Here is a 19399-nt window from a genome sequence, read left to right as displayed (position 1 = left end):
GTGTGTTCTTATTAAAAGTACATGGGCATACAAAGAATGGTACCTCTGTGTATTATAAAAACATCACAATACAAAGCACATTCAGAAAGCCCTCTGAATGGCAATTTTCTTTTTGCATAATGAGAGCTCCCCAAAGCTATGGAGAAGGTTGACATGGGGTCTCAAGTCTCCAGTAAACAGCATCTGAAGTCTCTAGTAAACAGCTCTGAAGAGGAGGGGGAGCCTATCAATGTTTTATTTGTGCCACAAACTTTTCCTGTATGACAGGAATAGCCAACGTTGTTGTTGGATTACCACTCCTGGCCCTTGACTGTGCTGGCTAGTGCTGATGGGAACTGTAGTCCTAAACAGGACACCAGGTACTCCTGCATCTATCTTTCAAGCTTTCCAGTTGAAAACAATAGATTGATTTACTGTGGTTTAGCACACAGTTCATGAAAGGACTCTGTAACAGTGCAATATTGAGATTGGCTGTGGTTGTAAACTTCTACCAGGCTGTTGTTGATTTATAAACTATCAGTGTGTACCTTACAGAGTGAGCAAACTTGGTATTCCATAAGGAAGTATTTTGACAGTGCAATAAAATGCAGTCTAATGTATAATAGCTGCATTTGTGCTATGCAACCTCAAACTGCCACCCTCAGGCTGCAGCCTTACACACACTTACCTGGGAGTAAATACTACTGACTGCATTTGGGAGCTCTCCCAAGTATGCAGATGATTTAACTGTCAGAATGATTTCACAATATGCTTCCTCCTTATGTTTCTGTAATTTTTCATTGAAAAAGCAACCTAACAACAGGGGATCTTCTCATGTTGGTGTCTCATCTGTTTAAACACGATTTTATCATTGCTAACCTCATTTTATTTCAATAAGTTCAGCATATTAATTGCACATTTAACAGAACCCTTTTATCTTTTTTAGCACAATCTTTTTTTAAAAAAAAAAAAAAAATCTCACCAGGTGTTCCCTCCATCTTGTGTCTGGTAACAGACAAAGGAGTTTGAAACTCCTATTGTGCCACGTATTCCTTCATAAATCTTCCATTCCTCCTTTGATTCTTTGTGTCCTTTATTTATCAGGGGAAATTGCCTTTCAAATGCTCTCCCCGGGGAAACTTGCCTGATGCCCACACTACAATTTTTCTCAGCTCTAGGAAAATACTTTTCTTTTATCTCCCAGGCTTTTTAGCAGTTTTGGATCCATAGGAATGATGTTACTCATTACAAGCAGAGTGGAAAGCAGAAATACTGGCCAGTTGTGGTTCTTGCTTCCTTATTTTTATCTATGGACCAGAACTGACTCACACATTTTATTCCTCTCTCTGCCTTTCTCATTCAACTGGGTCTACTCCCCTGAGCAATGTATCGTGTGAACTGGGAACTCAGTTGCAGCAAATCCTGTGATCAAGGAAACAGCGAAACGTCCCTGAAGCCACATTTGCCATAATGAATGAGTTCCCAGATCGCTCGTGTTCCACTGCTCCTGTAAGCAGACTTGCACGAGTGGAGAGAGAATAAGTACCAGAAAGCATTTTATGAATTGCCTCTTCAGCTTACATTTAAGAAGATCTGAATGAGCTTGTTGCAAGTAACAGTACAATCCTATGCATGTTTACTCAGAAGTAAGTCCCGCTAAAACAGTTTTTTCCCTACTTACCCTGGCCAAATATCTTGATCTCCAGCTCACCTACTTTTTGTTTGCTATATGATGTATCTGTATTTCTTATGTAGCTTTGTTGTTTTAAATTTTCATACATTTTGTGAAAAGTGATATAAAAGGTAAAGGGACCCCTGACCATTAGGTCCAGTCGTGGCCGACTCTGGGGTTGCGGTGCTCATCTTGCTTTATTGGCCGAGGGAGCTGGCGTACAGCTTCCGGGTCATGTGGCCAGCATGACTAAGTCACTTCTGGCGAACCAGAGCAGTGCACGGAAATGCCGTTTACCTCCCCACCGGAGTGGTACCTATTTATCTACTTGCACTTTGACATGCTTTCGAACTGCTAGGTTGGCAGGAGCTGGGACTGAACAACGGGAGCTCACCCCATCGTGGGGATTCGAACCACCAACCTTCTGATCAGCAAGCCCTAGGCTCTGTGGTTTAACCCACAGCGCCACCCGCATATAGAAATACTTTAATAAATCAAGCCACTTTCATAGAAGATCTATGATAATTTTGATGATGCCGGATGTGGTTATTGACAGAAACTGATCTTGTTGCTAAACAACAAATTATATTCTCACAAAGTTTAAAAGTTGACATTTACTGGAGATGAGTCACTTTTGACCACAGGTGTCCTCCGGTAACCACATCTGTCCCACCTAGCATGATTCATCCCAGTGCAGACTGTTAGCTCTTTTTTGTCTTATTTGAAGATGAATGATCTGAGGAGTGGGAAATTAATTAGCATGCACACTGCATCTTGACGACAAGCTATTTCCACTGTTCACCTGTCTTTTGTTACTTCCCCAGAATTAATTTAAAGATGTTCTCATTGTTCTTAACATGGTTAAGAACATGGTTAAGAACATGGTTAACATTGTTCTTAACATGGTTAAGAACAGGATTGCACCAAATGTTTACTTGCTAATGTATTTAGAGGGAACAGAAAATTCCTCTAAACCCCCCTTCTTTTTAACTTTTGTGGGATTATTATTTGACATTTTCACAGCCACTGTTTTCCTTGGTTGCTACTTCCTCCTCCATGATGTGATCCCATCAATTAGGGAACACAGCATGAATTTGATGCATCCTAACCAACTAGGGCCTCATTACTTCTCTTCTAAGCCAGAAAAACGCTGGCCAACTGATGGCAAAGAGAGCGATTGCACGGCACATGGCTTTGCTCATTCAAAAGATGTGATGTGCAGCACAATTGCTCTACCCTCTCTGGTCAATTTGTAGATTATCATCTTCAGCCTTGTAAATCAACCGGTTGAAAGCTGTGGCCAAGAGTGAGATCCCTATCTGCAAATCACTCCAGCATAGAGAGGGATCCCCCTGCACTTTGTAGTGGCGTCCAAAGAATCACCTGTGTGCTCTTTGCAGCAAGCAAAAATGTTCACCCAACTCTTTCAGCCAATTCACAGTTAAGAATCTAACAGTGCAGTCCTATAGAACTCTACTCAGATGTAAGTCCTGCTGAATTCAGTGAGGCTTACTTGCAAATAAAAAGGTACAGGACTGCAGTATAAGGGTACATTTGGGTCAAGTAGGAGGCCAGCTCAGCTGGCAGAGCCAAACACAGGGATGGCTCCACCAAATCTCCCCCACTCAATGCGCACGCACACACATGCGCGCACACACACAGCCTGGTGTATTGAGTATTTCAATTTCTTTGCCAATTATTCACTCAAAAGATATGGTGAATTAGTTCTATTGTCAGACACTACTGGGGAATATATGGTATTTGGGGTCTGGTCTGCTTTTGTGAAATGTTATCTCTTTATACCCCTCTTTAAGAAAAACAAACCACCGTTCTCAGTATTTTTATTTTTATTATTTGTTTCTTCTGAAATGGCTACACAGTTAATAGCTGTGGGCTTTTTAAATTGCACAATGTCCCAAATTCAGCCCCTGGGGCCACTGCTTTTTTTTTTTTTAAAGAAAGTGTACTAGGTCTGCACAGCTTCTTTTTTTAAAAAAAGTAGTGTTTTGATAAAAAAAAAGTAGCAGTGGTCACATGGTATTACTGAGCTGCATAAGCTTAGATGTAGCTATACAAGTTTATTCCACTACTTCTCCCTGCAAAAATCCACCTGGGAAACCATATGAAACTCTCAACAGAGTATAATGGATGAAGGGTCTATAATGTGATCACGCAGAGCTTATCTGAAGCAGCGGGTGTTTCTGTGGGCATCTGCTGGTCCACCCTCAGCTGTGCAGTTGAAACACATAGCAGCTTTGCAAACTAGATGGAAAAGGACCACATGCTAATTTGTGCATGTGCTGGTGGTGACAGGGAAGGCTGTATGCAGGTTTTAACTGCAAACATCACCAATGACTTGAGGCAGGAATTTTGGGAGAGGCCAAGGGAGGCTGATTAATTCTCCTGGGGGCTGGGGAATGCAAAAAGTTTTAAAGGCAGTAAAAACAATGTGCAATGAAGCTAGTCCAAAAGTAATACATGTGCCAGAGAGACCAGCTGCACTGTCCCTGAAGCTCATAAAATATTCCAAAAGTGTCATCCGTATCGGTTGCTATTAATGTTATCAAGATGTGGGCTTCTTTCCAAGTTCCAAAAGGCAATGTTAAAACATTTAGCAGTATATTGTAATATAGGGCAGGTAGGGAGAACCTGCTGCCTAGGGTGAAGCTGGGTAGGACTTGTGAAATGTTGTTTGTCATCACCAGGTTGCCATCCTATATCCGTTTACTTGGGAGTAAGTCTCAGTAGATGCAGTGTGATTCATCCTAGAAACATCTATAGGATGGCATCCAGTGCTACTTTTCTAGAAAAAGAGGTGCCAGAACTCACCATGAATGCCTCCTTTCTTTCTCTTATAATGGCAAGGATGCCCACCTGAAAGTTGCCAGAACTGAGTTCTGGTGAGTTCCTGCTGAAAGAAAGCCTGATTGTATCATATAGAGCAGGCTAGGCAAATTCAGCCCTCCAGATGTTTTGGGACTACAACTCCCATCATCCCTAGCTAACAGGACCAGTGGTCAGGGATGATGGGAATTGTAATCTCAAAACATCTGGAGGGCCAAGTTTGCCTATGCCCGATATAGAGATTAGAACAGCAGATCTAAACTTAGTTCGACAAATCTCTCCTGCAAGTTAAAAGACACACATGTTCAACATTTTAAAAAGTTTGCATTGGCTAAGACAGTGGAGGGTTTTTCTTTATGTCGTTGTTCCAAATTACTTCAAAATCTCTTTTAAGTCTTCTTTTTTTGTGTCTGTGCCCCAAGAGATACATTGAACTAAAAGTTATTAGCTTGCTCCCATCAGCTTAGAAACCTGAGGCTTAACTTGGGAATTTGCACTAAGGGATTGTATTGATTGAAACCAACAAACAAAGCAGTTGTTTCCATCAAAATTGCAGCCAGACAACCTCCTTCAGTGGCCAGGTCAGATTTCTTAAGCTGAGGAGGATAAGCCTTAGACAGTCTCATACCAGATATTTACAAGTGATGTGCACAGCCCTAAAGTCCCAGTGATAATTCTCACTCTCTATTTTTAGTGACTGTTCAGTGACCAACTCTGTTGATTTCCACACCAATAGAAAATGGAATAATATAAAAATCATAGTATAACATTTTCTTAATATTCAGTGAGAGGATTAGATGCTGAATCTAGCATTCAGCTGGTCTTTAGATGCGAAAATAAGACCAAAATCTCTCCCCTCTCCACCATCAGAATCAGCCAATGACTGGTAATAGTCCTGGGAGCTGTCCGATGTGCTGAACTAGCCTTTTTTTACTGTGTTTATTTCCTGGCTAATAGTGGCAATCTTAATGTTTACGGATGAGCCACATAAATGCAAATTCTGCTATCAGGTACTGAATATCCTGAGACTTCTGTTTTATATAATTGTTTATTTTTAGGGGGAAAGTGCTTTCTAGACTGTTATTATTAATAATATTATTATTATCGTTCATTTCATTTCTATACAGCTTTATATTTTTAAGTAAAAAAGTCACAAAGTGGTTTACAAGACATTAAAACATCAAACAAACCAGAATAAACATTACCGAAGGTAATCAAAGATAAAGCATGCCTTCAAAGCAACATAATTAACAGGAAGCTAAAATATTACCTTAAGATGTTCAGAATAACACATTGCAAAGGAAATCAATTGCAGAATGCACTTTTAATGCACAAAAGTTAACAAAAAAAATTATCTTAAACATTTCAAAAGAAAATATTACTAAAGGAAGACGACTGTAAAATGCAGTTTTAAAACAGCATAATTAAGAAGATAATAAAATAATATGATGTGGCGGGGGGAGGGGAACTAAGAAAACAAGCCAGTTCCTCCCATGCATCAAGAAACAAACTTAGAGTTTTGCAATGTGTAGAACCAAACAGTGAAAGTGTACCAGAAGGCCTGTGAATGCCATCTTGGTAGTCAAGATAATTGTTAGTTGCTGCAATAATAAGCTCATATATATTTATATGCTTTGAAGCTTTGAAGCCCTCTTTTTGGTTCAGTTAGTTGGGAGAGGAGATGCTTCTCATGCTGGCTGCCTGTCAGCTATTCCCTGGTCTGAGAGAAAGATGACAGTTGGGAAGGGGCCTCTAAGCCAGGGGTGAGTTAACTGGGCAATTGCTGCCAGCTTATACAGCTTGCTTTGTGTATAAGTAATGCTTAACATATTCGCACCTCACAGACAAGTCATAATTACTACTTACTGCTTCAGCATGCACTTGAAAGCTCATACCAATAACAAACTTAGTTGGTCTCTAAGGTGCTACTGGAAGGAATTTTTTCATTTTGTTTTGACTACGGCAAACCAACACAGCTACCTACCCGTAACTACTTACTGCTTCAGCATCTATCTGGAGCCTGTGAAGGCAGCAGGACTCTGCTGCTGTGTTGTAAGTTTATACCATGGGTAGGCAAACTAAGGCCTGGGGGCCAGATCTGGCCCAATTGCCTTCTAAATCCAGCCTGCGGACGGTCCGGGAGTCAGCATGTTTTTACATGAGTAGAATGTGTCCTTCTATTTAAAATGCATCTCTGGGTTATTTGTGGGGCCTGCCTGGTGTTTTTACATGAGTTGAATGTGTGTGTTTTTTTAAATGCATCTCTGAGTTATTTGTGGGGCATAGGAATTCGTTCTTTTTTTTTTTAATTTCAAAATATAGTCCGGCCCTCCACAAGAGCTGAGGGACAGTGGACCAGCCCCCTGCTGAAAAAGTTTGCTGACCTGGTTTATACCTTTCTTTAATAAAGCACTAGAACTGGCCACCCTGCCATTTCTCGCTTCCTCCTTTGGTATCCCTGCACCAAATGACTCATGCAAGGCCCTCCTTTGGGCCTGTGGATCAAGACTTACGGTACATATGCACACTTTGCTCTAGAAGCACAGAGGCAAGACACCAGTATGAGGATCCCTACATAGGAAACCTGCACCATGCCCCTGGTTTGGTTGGAACATTTAAAGTCAAATGATGGACATGGGTGAGTTTTTCAGCTGTCAATATGCTCTTCATGCTATGTTAATGCTCTTCCCTGCCTCAGCTGGGAATCTAACCAATCATAATTTTTGTAGCCGTTGGAAAACATGGATCTTGGAAATGGAATAAAGACTGCAAAGTAGGTATATTCAAATTAGCTGGAACTCCTGATGCCCCTGGTGTGATTGCTGCCCTTGAACGAGACATCCCTCACAAGTGATCCAAGATCAATCAATTTTGTGAAGAGTCTAAGGTGTTGAAAACCCAAGTGTCTTATCACCCCTATCATAAATAGAGTAGCCTGGAAGTTAAGTGCTATTGATTTCAAGAGTTTCCATTTGTCCTGCTTTTTAGTACCAAGAAGACGACGCATCAGCAGCTATAAACACCCCTAAAGAAGACTTAAAACAGTTTTCTTTCTAAGTGTCAAAACGTCCTTCCTTCAAGCACTTTCATTTGTTATGGAAAGCTTTCATTTTCAGTCCTGTCAGGCTGTGAGCAACTGGACCTTAGAGTGAAGCCATTAATGTCTAGGGAGAGTCACTGATACCGAGCAGAATGGTTGTGCCACACCACTGTGTCACACACACCAACTGGCTGATATATTGTTTATGTATAGGCATAAGTAAATAAAAATGATAGGCAAAACAAACACCAGCATAGATTTATTTAATCTAATGTTTCGGTCAGAACCCTCAAGCTGTTAGATTTTTAAGATGAGCAGTGGGAGCCAAGGAGACATTACTGAGAATACAGAGACATGGAGAGAAATTTCAGAAAAGAAATGTATTTGTCATAAGAGGGTTTGTGAATGCAAGAAAGGTTTAAAATAGACTTTGTTATGTTACTGTATATGGTTCTGTCAGTGAGTGGTTTTGTCATCTCCAGGTATTTTTGCAGTATATTTTAGCAGAGTAGGTGGAGTGATTGGTGATTAGTGGTATGGGGAGTGAAATATATTTGAGCAATTAAGTGGCTAGAGTGCTATGTGTTTTGGTGCATGCATGTGAGAAATGGGAGTAGCATGGGATGAGAGAGATTGGATAAGCAGAGGGTACTATCTGATTAAGTCCTGTAGTAGGGAAAGTGGTTGTGGTAGACGTAAGAAGGAATGTGGACCTCCCTTATGCTGCTTTTGTAAAGAATGAATTATTATTCTGGAATCTTATAATGGCCAACTCTGAAAGGGTGAGCCAAGAGCTACTGTTGAAATACCTGCTTGCACCTGATGAGCAAACAATCCCATGGTGTGTATGTGTTAGTGGGGTAGCTGTTGCATACTGTAAGTCAGAATGTGTTTTGGCCGGGGTGGGGAGGGGTCCCTTGCTCTGGAGATATTTTTGAAATGTGCTGCTATGCTTTACTATTCCATTTTATTTGACATTGTAATTTTTCAATTTTATTGTTTGATACTGTGTGTGTGTGTGTGTGTGTGTGTGTGTGTCTACCATTTATTGTTCGAGCAAACCACTGTTTGAGTGGTACTAAAATGAATGAGGAGGCTACATGGGTAGGGTTCCCCTGTATAGATGATTCATAGGAACACTGCTGCTACTTCCAATGGTGGCAAAGCAGAAATAGAAAAGGAAAGCAATTCACCCTGAACGTATTTTTTTTTTTTATAAGCCCCTTAAAAATTGATGGTGGTCCCTCCTTTTCCTGTCCCATCCATCACAATTTTGAAGAAGAATTCATTCAAACCCCCTTCAATGAAGTCTTTTGAGTCAGTGTTCTCAGAATGGATGGCCCAGGCAACATATACATGATTCAATGGCAATATAGGTGCATTTGTATGTTTGGGTTGGCCTCTAGCCACAGAATTCAACACTGCCCTACAAAACCAATTTCCAGTGTGTTGTCTTTGCCTGCATAGCAACATCCTGTGTAGGTTTCCATGCATGGAGCAGCTGTTTCATACACCCATAGTCTTCCTGTGTGGGCAAACTGATTGCTTAATGAGCATTTGTCTTCCTCTTTGGAAGCCATAAATGGCCCAGCAACATTTAGAATGATCTTCAAGTGTTGTTGTTTTGTTTTGTTTTAATGATAATACACACACTTTGGACCTAAATGGATCTGACAGGTTTTTTCTTGATCACAGTTGGTTTTATATTAAATACTCCGAGAAAACAAGGCTCAGAGCATACCTTATGCATATTGATCATTTGGGGACTGCCATATGTCATGGATTAGTTGAGCCTTTAGGAATATTATATTTTGAGCAGAGCAGATGTGAAGCTTTCAGAAGAGGATTCCCCCCCCCCAATCCCTGAGGGGAGGTATAAGAGGAGAACAGCTGGAATACTTTGGGGAAGGAAAAGTAGAAGTGGGAAAAGAGCAACTGATGGGAGTTGGGTGGCGCCTGTAGCTGCATGCTGCACACCATTAGATGACTTCTTTTGGAGGAGGTGTAAAAAGCTTTGCCAAACGTTGCTAGAACACATTGGCAGGGTAGCAGTAGCTTCCTGCCCACAGATATTCATAGTGAGAAAAGTTGGACAAACCAAGCTGTCTGGATCAGAACCCGACACTGGCAAGTGAGGGCAGAGAGGCTTTTTAAAAAATATTTGATCCTCAAATGACCTGATACAACTCTGAGATTCACCAACCTTGGCCAGCAGCTGTGCCTTGATCAGTACTGCTTATGCCTACTTTGTAAAGGCACAACCAAATTGGGTTCGGCATCAGGGATGACTTCAAGAATTTCCAGCACTCCTTATGGAAACCCACACCTGACTTTGAAAAAGATGCCATCCTTATATAACCAGTGTGTGTGTTTTTTCTGGGGGTACTCGAGGGTACACAGGTCCAGCACCTTTTTCCTAGAAGAAAAGTACTGAATATAACTTTCTGATTTCACAAAGGATGTAGTGGATGTATGCGATGCAGTGACACTTTGAAACCTTTGTGCCTGCTTTTCATTACTCTAATCTTTAAAGCCTTTGGCCATTTTGATGATGTAGATGTGCTCTTTTGATCTCTGCTTTGTTTAGTCGGTGGGACACAGCATTCTGATGCAGAATATTTTTTTGAGTCGAGCCTCAGTTTCGAGCAATTAATCAGGGACGTGGGAAAGGGAATGCTTAAGTACGCAAAGGCAGTGATTCCAAAAAGCAGCATTAACAGGACAAGGATGGCTCTCTGGCTATCACAACCCCTGCTAGGATGCTTCCTATATTTGCTCGTCTTCCTCCTTCGACAGCTCACATTTGTAGCGGTTTTCATTGCTTCATAGCAGTTGCCAGGACTGCATGTTCCAAATGAAAGGCTTTGCTGGTTGCCACCGGGCTGTGCAGAAATTGCAACATTATTATTTTTTTACCCTCGCTCCAGGCCATGGCTAGGCTAGATACTTAGCTCTGGACTGAAAGTCATGTTGATGCCTGAAGGTGACAAGGGAATGAACAGGGCTACGAAACTATCGTCTCCTTCACACTTCTGCGCCTTCACACTTGTGCCCTGTGGGCTCTGGTGTCAAACCGCCGAGCCAGCTGTGTATAAGGTGGAAAGGTTCAAAACGTGTTTTTTAATTCTCACCTTTTTTGTGTGTGTGTTTCTTTCTTTTTGAGAATCTTAACTAGATTTCTCTGCATTTTTATTTCATAGGCACTTTTTTTTTTAATGACCTGATAAAAAGATGACAGCTGTGAGTCCCAACTCTCAGTACAATTAGCTTTTTCTTTTCTTTTTTTTAGTGGGGGTGGGGATAAGACCCTCTCTTTTAGCCTGATATTGAGATTGTGTGGCTTTTGTTAGAAAAGCTCTACCGCAGACATTCAATGTCAGGTAAAAAGAAGTGAACAAGATAAAGAAAGAGAGCCTGCTTTTTTGTTGTTTAGTAAGTTGCCAAATACAATTGATGTCTCATTGCCAGTAAAAGTCCCCTGCAGTGAAAAATCGAAATATGAACACGTAGTTCACATATGAGCAAACATTTGTAAATTTAAACCCACAGATACCCCTTGTTTCAAGTGGTGCTTACTAGCTGTGACTTTCATCCCCTCCCACCCTCATTTGTAGACTGTTCTTAATGCTGCATTTGGATGGGTCAAAAAACCCCACAAAGCTTACTGCAGGTGTTTTAGGATTCAAATTTCTATTAGTATAATGTTTTCAATGTTCATTAAAAATAAACTAAGAGGGCAAAGCATTACTGAAAGATGCTATTCACTGTTGCAATTTTCTCACCTCCTATTGCACAGGCTGGGAAGTGGACACTATCTTGCCCTCCCAGAACATTTTCTGATGCTGCAACATAACAGCAGCCTATTGGAAGGGTCAGAAAGTTTGGCAACCTAGTCCCGCCTGCAAAGTAGAGAATCTGCCATACCTCTGGCTCCTTTCCAGTTGGGAAGCATATTTATTTGGAAGCTACTATTGACAGGAACCCGGGTGGCGCTGTGGGTTAAACCACAGAGCCTTGGGCATGCTGATCAGAAGGTCTGCGGTTCGAATCCCCACGACGGGGTGAGCTTCCTTTGCTCTGTCCCTGCTCCTGCTCACCTAGCAGTTTGAAAGCACGTCAAAGTGCAAGTAGATAAATAGGTACCGCTCCAGCGGGAAAGTAAACGGTGTTTCCGTGTGCTGCTCTGGTTCACTAGAAGTGGCTTAGTCATGCTGGCCACATGACCTGTACGCTGGCTCCCTCGGCCAATAAAGTAAGATAAGCACCGCAACCCCAGAGTCGGCCACGACCTGACCTAATGGTCAGGGGTCCCTTTACCTTTACTATTGACAGGTGGTCTCCACCAATGGGGCAGCCCCCAAGGGAAGAAGTGACCCTTTGGGGTTTCTTATGGAGGGTGAAAAAAGGTTAAGGGAACTCCCCCACAGGTGACTGGCTTTAATTTCTCTTTTGTGTGCTGGCTGTTAGATGATCGATAGATGACAGAGTGCAATTTTTCTAGAAAAAGTGGTGCCAGAACTCACAATGAATGCTTCCCTCGTTCTCTTAAAATGACAATGGCACCCACCTGAGAGGTGCCAGAACTGAGTTAGACTGGTGACTGTGAGTAGCTGCTGAGACCATACAACACTGGTCCTGAAAGACCTACATTGGCTCCCAGTACGTTTCCGAGCACAATTCAAAGTGTTGGTGCTGACCTTTAAAGCCCTAAACGGCCTCGGCCCCAGTATACCTGAAGGAGCTTCTCCACCTCCATCGCTCAGCCCAGACACTGAGGTCCAGCTCCAAGGGCCTTCTGGCAGTTCCCTCACTGTGAGAAGTGTGGTTACAGGGAACCAGGCAGAGGGCCCTCTCGGTAGTGGCGCCCACCCTGTGGAAAGCCCTCCCATTAAATGTCAAGGAAATAAACAATTATCTGACTTTTAGAAGACATCTGAAGGCAGCCCTGTTTAGGGAAGTTTTTAATGTTTGATATTTTGTCATGCTTTTGATATTCTGTTGGGAGCCTCTCAGAGTGGCTAGGGAAACCCAACTAGATGGTGTTGTAAACAAAATTCCTATCACAATGAAAGGGGGTATAAATAATAAATTATACTGTTATTGTTATTGTTATTGTTGTTGTGTGTTCTGGTGAGTTCTGGCTGAAAAAAAGCCATAGAGATAGATAGATGTAAATATGTAGAGATAGACATAGAGGTTTATTTATTTCATAAACTTTATACACTGCTTGATAGTTGTTGTTTTTTAAAACCCTCAGAACAATTCTGTACAAAGTTGGGAGATATTCCTGCACTTGAGGGTGAGAGGCTTTTTGTTCTGATGTTGACAGTTTGGGGACATGGGTAGTAAAAGCCTTTCTGCATCCTTTAATTTACTGCATATAGGGCTGAAAGAGTGACCAATCATATTAGTAGTTTTATTTTGCTGTTGGGAAAATAATTAGAAAGCAGAGCAGGCTTGAGATTGTTAGCAGAGATTATGATTTGGAGGAGAGGTACAGATGGACTTCATTTGTTGATTGAAGAAAATCCCAGGTGGCAGTAGATTAGACTTTATCAGTTTTCATTCATCTGCTTGTGAAAAGTGGATAACGCTTGAATCTTTAGCAGTCTCACTTGAAAGGAATCCAAACTCCTGGCTTGAGAGGCTTGATTAAATTTTACTCAGGTAGTTGGATTTAATTTAGGATAGAACAAAAACCACCTGGATACCTGGGAGGAAGAAGGATGGGCGTACAGACACTAGTGAAAAATTCTGAGCCATGCCATTGTCTAATTAACACATAAGCTACGTATATCTATCTGCATGGGTTTCAGTTGTTTCTCTTCAGAGTCTGATATTTGGATATAAATTAGGTTTAAATGATAAAAATTGGGGAACTTTCGTTTTTCCAGAGGTATAAACTGTCCTGCCTGCTTTAATTGATCTGGAATATATATCTATATCATCTATATCATCTATATCTCCATCCCTAGGTGTTTTCTCACAGCTATGTGAGAGCTATGTGTTCATTTATTTACTCTGTTCTGTATTATGGGCTTAGAGCTTCTTACAGCCACCCCTCCTAAATGTCAATAATCTTGTCCATTAGGCAACCAGATGGTTTGGGAGATAAAATCTACTAAACTGAAACACCCATACTATACCATAAAGATAAATAACCAGTGGAGAAAGCTACCTGTTAAATACCTGTGTTGAAAGAGGAGCTGTGCTGCACGGTGAAATGGAATGGATGAAGTCTGTGCAGGAGAGAGAGGGCTTGTCTCCCAGATTCTATAAAGTTTCACTCTTCCAATACTGAAGACGCTTCCATTCCTAGGGGCAACATATAAGCCCTGCTCATTGCTATCTCATGTGCACCTCACATTCTGCAAAGTGGTGGGAAGTGTCTACTGGATATTGGTGTGTACTGGGTATACAAAAATCATAATGCAAACTTGTGCATAACTATGTGCAAGTGATCTTCATACCTTTCTCTGCATGGATGAATGGAAATGCTTCACATGTTGAAAAGCACCATGGGGGTATAGTTTGCTTCATCCATGGGCAAGGTATAAAAATATGCATCTTTTACTACTCTTTAAACACTTGTTCGTGACTCCTACAGGCTGTTAAAGTATGTTAAAAGGCAACAGCTGTCTCTTAATTGATCTTGACCCTATGGATCAGGAAACCTTTGAATTGGTATCCCACACACCTCTAGGTTAAAAATGTTTTGAGGCTTCCATTGTTATAGCACATATACAGTCTACCTGCTCATACGCAATTAATGATTTGAAGGGATCTAAAAGCTATTGTAAGGACATTTATGAGATCAGTCATTCATTGGAATATCAAGTTATTTGTTCAACAGATAGAATGTTTGTGGAGGGTGAAGCACCTCTTGAGTATTACCGAATTGTAAAATGGTCTTATTTTAGATCTCTCCCCTAAAGTACATGACTTGAAGTCTACTTTCTTATTCTGTGTGTGTGTAACTCCACACCTTATCAAATCTTATCGAAGCTACTGCTTTTACTTAACCTTCACTTTGCATTGTAAGTCTCATATGCGTAATCTCTAGGAGCCTCACTCAGACCAACTGATAGCAATGGAGGTAGAGTCTCTGACCTGTCTTACTTCTGTGTCCCAGGTGTTTCTGTTTCTAATGCCAGAGAACACAAGAAGTGGCAAAAACCAAAAAGCACTTTCAATGGGGCAGTAAAAAAGTGTGAACTCCAAATAAAACCCTAACAACCAGACATAGTGGAAGCGCTGTTATTTCAGTTTTGTCCCAAATGATCACTCTTGTCACCTCAGTAATATTGTAACTTGCCTATATACCCTAAACCAGGCATCCCCAAACCTGGCCCTCCAGCTGCTGTTGACTACATCTCCCATCATCCCTAGCTAACAGGACCAGTGGTCAGGGATGATGGGAATTGTAGTCCCAAAACAGCTGGATGGCCGAGTTTGGGGATGCCTGCCCTAAACCTTAGAGTAAATTTATGTGAATCTCTAGGCAAATGAAAATAGGATGGAACCTCCGTATTCTTGAAGCATTGCTAGAGTGCAGCCTAGTTTAAATAGAAGTTTCAGCTTAAATAGGGATTTGCTGCCACTATGGAGTGAGCAAATTCCCCTTTGAAATGCACCTATGTGCATGAGCTGAAGCTGTACAGGTAGTTCCTAATCCTTGGTTGTAATGAAATGCATACATGATCAGTGCTGACAATTTTGGCAGACCAAATCTGCTGCTTAGCTGCTTTGTGGGTTTATTGGGGAAGGTACTTCCCAAGTCTTGTTGGACATTATGTATAATACACAAAATGCAGTCAAGATCTGCACATTCCCCAAGGTGTGTTGGAGATTATGCATAATGGCCTGATAATGTACATAATTCAGCAAATACATGCACATCCCTACCCCTAGTTCTTAGTTATGATGTGTCACTGGGAGATAGTTAAAGGCTCATGACATTCAGAAGCATCTGCTGTTGTGTGTGTTTGGTTACTTACGGAAAAGCTTCTTAATGAAAGTCTATTGCCATTTATCTCTTACCATCTTTCAGTTTATAGTTAATAGCCCCACAGCTCCACATATAGAATAATGGATGTGCCACATAAAGTAGCTATAGTATTCGAAAGAGAACAATTGGATTTGTTTTGACATAGTGTTAGCTGCTGTGCGCTGGGCACATAGCAAATCACAGATGGTAGAATAAGCATAATATAATTATAGAGACTCCCAGGCTATCCAGATGGCCATATATGTTTGGCTTGTTGGAAAAAAAGCCTGAAGTTAAAGTATAGGTTCATCACACTTTTTTATATTTTAGTCCAGATTGAGAAGTCTGAATTCACTCCCCGCCCCCTCCTTGATTGTTTGAATATTTATCATATGGGCTGCCAATCTATTTCTGTAGTTCCTTTTTGAATCGTACTGGAAGTGTCTGAGACGTTCTATTACATTGTTACCAACAGATTTCAGTGTAATGGCGTGAGAATTTTGGACATGCTACAGTTCTCCAGGGGATGCGGGTGGCGCTGTGGATTAAACCACAGAGCCTAGGACCTGCCGATCAGAAGGTCAGCGGTTCTAATCCCCGCAACGGGGTGAGCTCCCATTGCTCGGTCCCTGCTCCTGCCAACCTAGCAGTTCAAAAGCACATCAAAGTGCAAGTAGATAAATAGCGGGAAGGTAAACAGCATTTCCGTGCAGCGGGAAGGTAAACAGCATTTCCGTGCGCTGCTCTGGTTCGCCAGAAGCGGCTTAGTCATGCTGGCCACATGACCCGGAAGCTGTACGCCGGCTCCCTCGGCCAATAAAGCGAGATGAGCGCCGCAACCCCAAAGTCGGTCATGACTGGACCTAATGGTCAGGGGTCTCTTTACCTTTACCTTTTACAGTTCTCCTATTGTACAATCTCAGTGGAATATATTGCTTGCAAACTTGAGGGTGGCACAGGTTCCTCAGTAGCTTCTTTCAAACAGCGGTGCAAATAGAACTGAGCACATCCAAGAATTTGGGTGGAATGTTGCACTCCATAATTCTAAAGCAGCATGAGGGGAGGCAAAACTACATTTGCTATTCTGAGCCTTTCAAAAGATTCTCACTGCCCTTTTGTATAATAATAATAATGTAGATAATGCACAAATGTCATGAAGGCTATCTGGGCTTCCAGTGGAAAAGATGAGTCTACTAGCACCCCCAACTATATACCTGCACCTTCAGAGGGAGAGCAACCTGGTCCAGAACTGGTAAGCTCCCTAACATCTGGACCTGGGAAACACTCACTCACAAAGTCTCCAGCTTAACAGGATTCATTCTCAGCTCATTCACTTTCTTCCAGCCCATCACTGTATCCAGACACTGACTGAGAACAATCATGTCTAATCCAACTCACAGGTAACAGAGAAATAGAGATGGATGTGGTCAGCTGATGATACTGCATCCCAGATCTCCTATTGACCTTTCCTAGCAACTCCATCAAGGGACACGGGTGGCGCTGTGGGTTAAACCACAAAGCCTAGGACTTGCCGATCAGAAGGTCGGCGGTTCAAATCCCCGCGACGGGGTGAGCTCCCGTTGCTCGGTCCCTGCTCCTGCCAACCTAGCAGTTCGAAAGCACGCCAGTGCAAGTAGATAAATAGGTACCACTCTGGCAGGAAGGTAAACGGTGTTTCTGTGCACTGCTCTGATTCGCCAGGAGCAGCTAAGTCATGCTGGCCACATGACCCGGAAGCTGTACGCCGGCTCCCTCAGCCAATAAAGCGAGATGAGCATCACAATCCCAGAGTCGGCCATGACTGGACCTAATGGTCAGGTGTCCCTTTACCTTTACCTAGCTACTCCATCTAGGTCACAGGTGGAAACCTTGAACTAGCCAATGGGCTATATCCTTCCCACTGCTCCTCCCCCCCCCACTGGGCCAACTTTGACTGGCTACCATGTTATTATGATGTTTGGTGCCAACTTGAAAGGTCACTGGCTGACAACACTGATCTGCTATGGGTGCTGAGAGAAAACCCCTTTGAAGTTCATTTGCAATGGTCGATGCAAATTGTTGTAATGTGAACAGACTTCAAAGGGATGGCTCTTGGCATCCATCAACTGAGTGCCCCTTCAGCAGCTCTAGGGCATTCTCTCTCTCTCTCTCTCTCTCTCTCTCTCTCTCACACACACACACACACACACACACACAGAGAGAGAGAGAGAGAGAGACTTCATATCAATAATCTGCCCTCAGTGTCATTCCTGAGAAAGATCTACGACATCTTTACCCAAGAAGTCTTACTGTGACATCAGAATAGCTCATCAAAGCCAGTCAAAATATATGCATAGCCTTCCGTGCTGTGGAGATATTAAATAGGTATTATGTATTAACAAGTGTGATACAATATTCGTTGAAATCTTGATTTGTATGCTGATCTGAAATATGGATTTTCCCATTAAAAAATACTTGGGAAAGTGTCCTTTATCTCCCCTGTGCAATAACAGATGGTGCAAGAAACATGGCCCAATCAGCAAGTATATACGATAGGCAAGAAAAACATGGTGATAATTACAGCAGGCGTTTCTGAATAAGTCTAATGTATGTCAGGTTCTGATTAACTGTAAATCTACCAGCCCCAGATGATAGCAGGTGATAGGCAAATCTTGGAACCCATCATAAATTTGTGAAGAAATTAATGTCAGAGATTACATAAATTCAGGATTTGGCTGTCACAATCTTGTCAAAACGCCCACCTCATATTCAAAAGAGGAAAACTGGCTTCTGAGGAAAAGTAACTCCACATTCTCTAGAAATAAATAAGAAGCAGACAAGCCATTTTCACCTTTCAGCTGCCACCTCTAAGCTGCCTCCCTGCCCCTTCAGTTATTTTGATGACAAGTTGGTGTTCAAATTAAACAGAAATGGTACGACGAGTCCTACAATGCCTCAAGACAAACAAATGTATCATAAACTAGGGTTTGGAGAACTTGTGGTCTTCCAGGTGTTCTTGGACTCCAGCTCCAGCCAGCTCCAGCCAGCATGGCCAATTGCCAGGGATGATAGGAATTGTAGTTTCCCTACCCCCTGACATAAGCTTTCATTTGCATGCTTCCTAGCATCTCGGGGAGTTTGAAAAGGAAGAGGTGAGTGGTCAGAAAGCCACTAGGCCTCTTTGTATGAATGCATGTTTACTAAAGGACTCCCTCCAAAGGGGGGGGGGATCACTAAATTTCCCACCACCTTCATTGGAAAGAAAGGTACATAAAAGTGTAGGGAGGACCTTTCTCCAACCATAAAGGAAAGGGTAAAGGGGCCCCTGACCGTTAGGTCCAGTCGTGGCCGACTCTGGGGTTGCAGCACTCATCTCGCTTTATTGGCTGAGGGAGCCGGCGTACAGTTTCCGGATCATGTGGCCAGCATGACAAAACCGCTTCTGGCGAACCAGAGCAACGCACAGAAACGCCGTTTACCTTCCCGCCAGAGCAATACCTATTTATCTATTTGCACTTTGACGTGCTTTTGAACTGCTAGGTTGGCAGGAGCAGGGACCGAGCAACGGGAGCTCACCCCGTTGCGGGGATTCAAACTGCCGACCTTCTGATCAGCATGCCCTAGGCTCTGTGGTTTAACCCACAGCACCACCTGTGTCCCCTTTCTCCAACCATAGTTAATGTTTTATCCTTAGGTGGGGCACACTGTACTCTACTGGCATGGTTGGGGCAAGGCAGGAGATTAGTGTGGTGCAAACACACCAGTAGAGTCAATCTACTCCATCTGCCAATACATTTGCACTGTGCCAATATGCTTGCTGCCTTGCCGCCCACTCCCTCCTGGTAACCAATAGCAGCCCTCCTTCCAGAAACCCAGTGTGGCAGCTCCATTCCTTTGA

The 19399-nt window shown here is 42.4% G+C and overlaps 1 protein-coding gene and 1 long non-coding RNA gene across 4 annotated transcripts in view; one reads left to right on the top strand and one right to left on the bottom strand.

The window, feature by feature from the left end:
* GABRG3 (gamma-aminobutyric acid type A receptor subunit gamma3) overlaps positions 1-19399 on the top strand; it is a 309531-nt gene that overhangs the window by 184180 nt on the left and 105952 nt on the right. The window lies entirely within an intron of this gene.
* On the bottom strand, positions 12768-17413 carry LOC307214498. The gene is made up of 3 exons (XR_013838160.1): positions 17359-17413; positions 13725-13850; positions 12768-13246 (listed from the first exon to the last, which is right to left on the bottom strand). It is a non-coding gene; the product is annotated as an uncharacterized lncRNA (long non-coding RNA).

This window comes from Podarcis cretensis, assembly GCF_951804945.1.
Source record: "Podarcis cretensis genome assembly, chromosome: 4".
NCBI lineage: Eukaryota > Metazoa > Chordata > Lepidosauria > Squamata > Lacertidae > Podarcis > Podarcis cretensis.
This window is presented reverse-complemented; position numbering and strand designations above follow the sequence as displayed.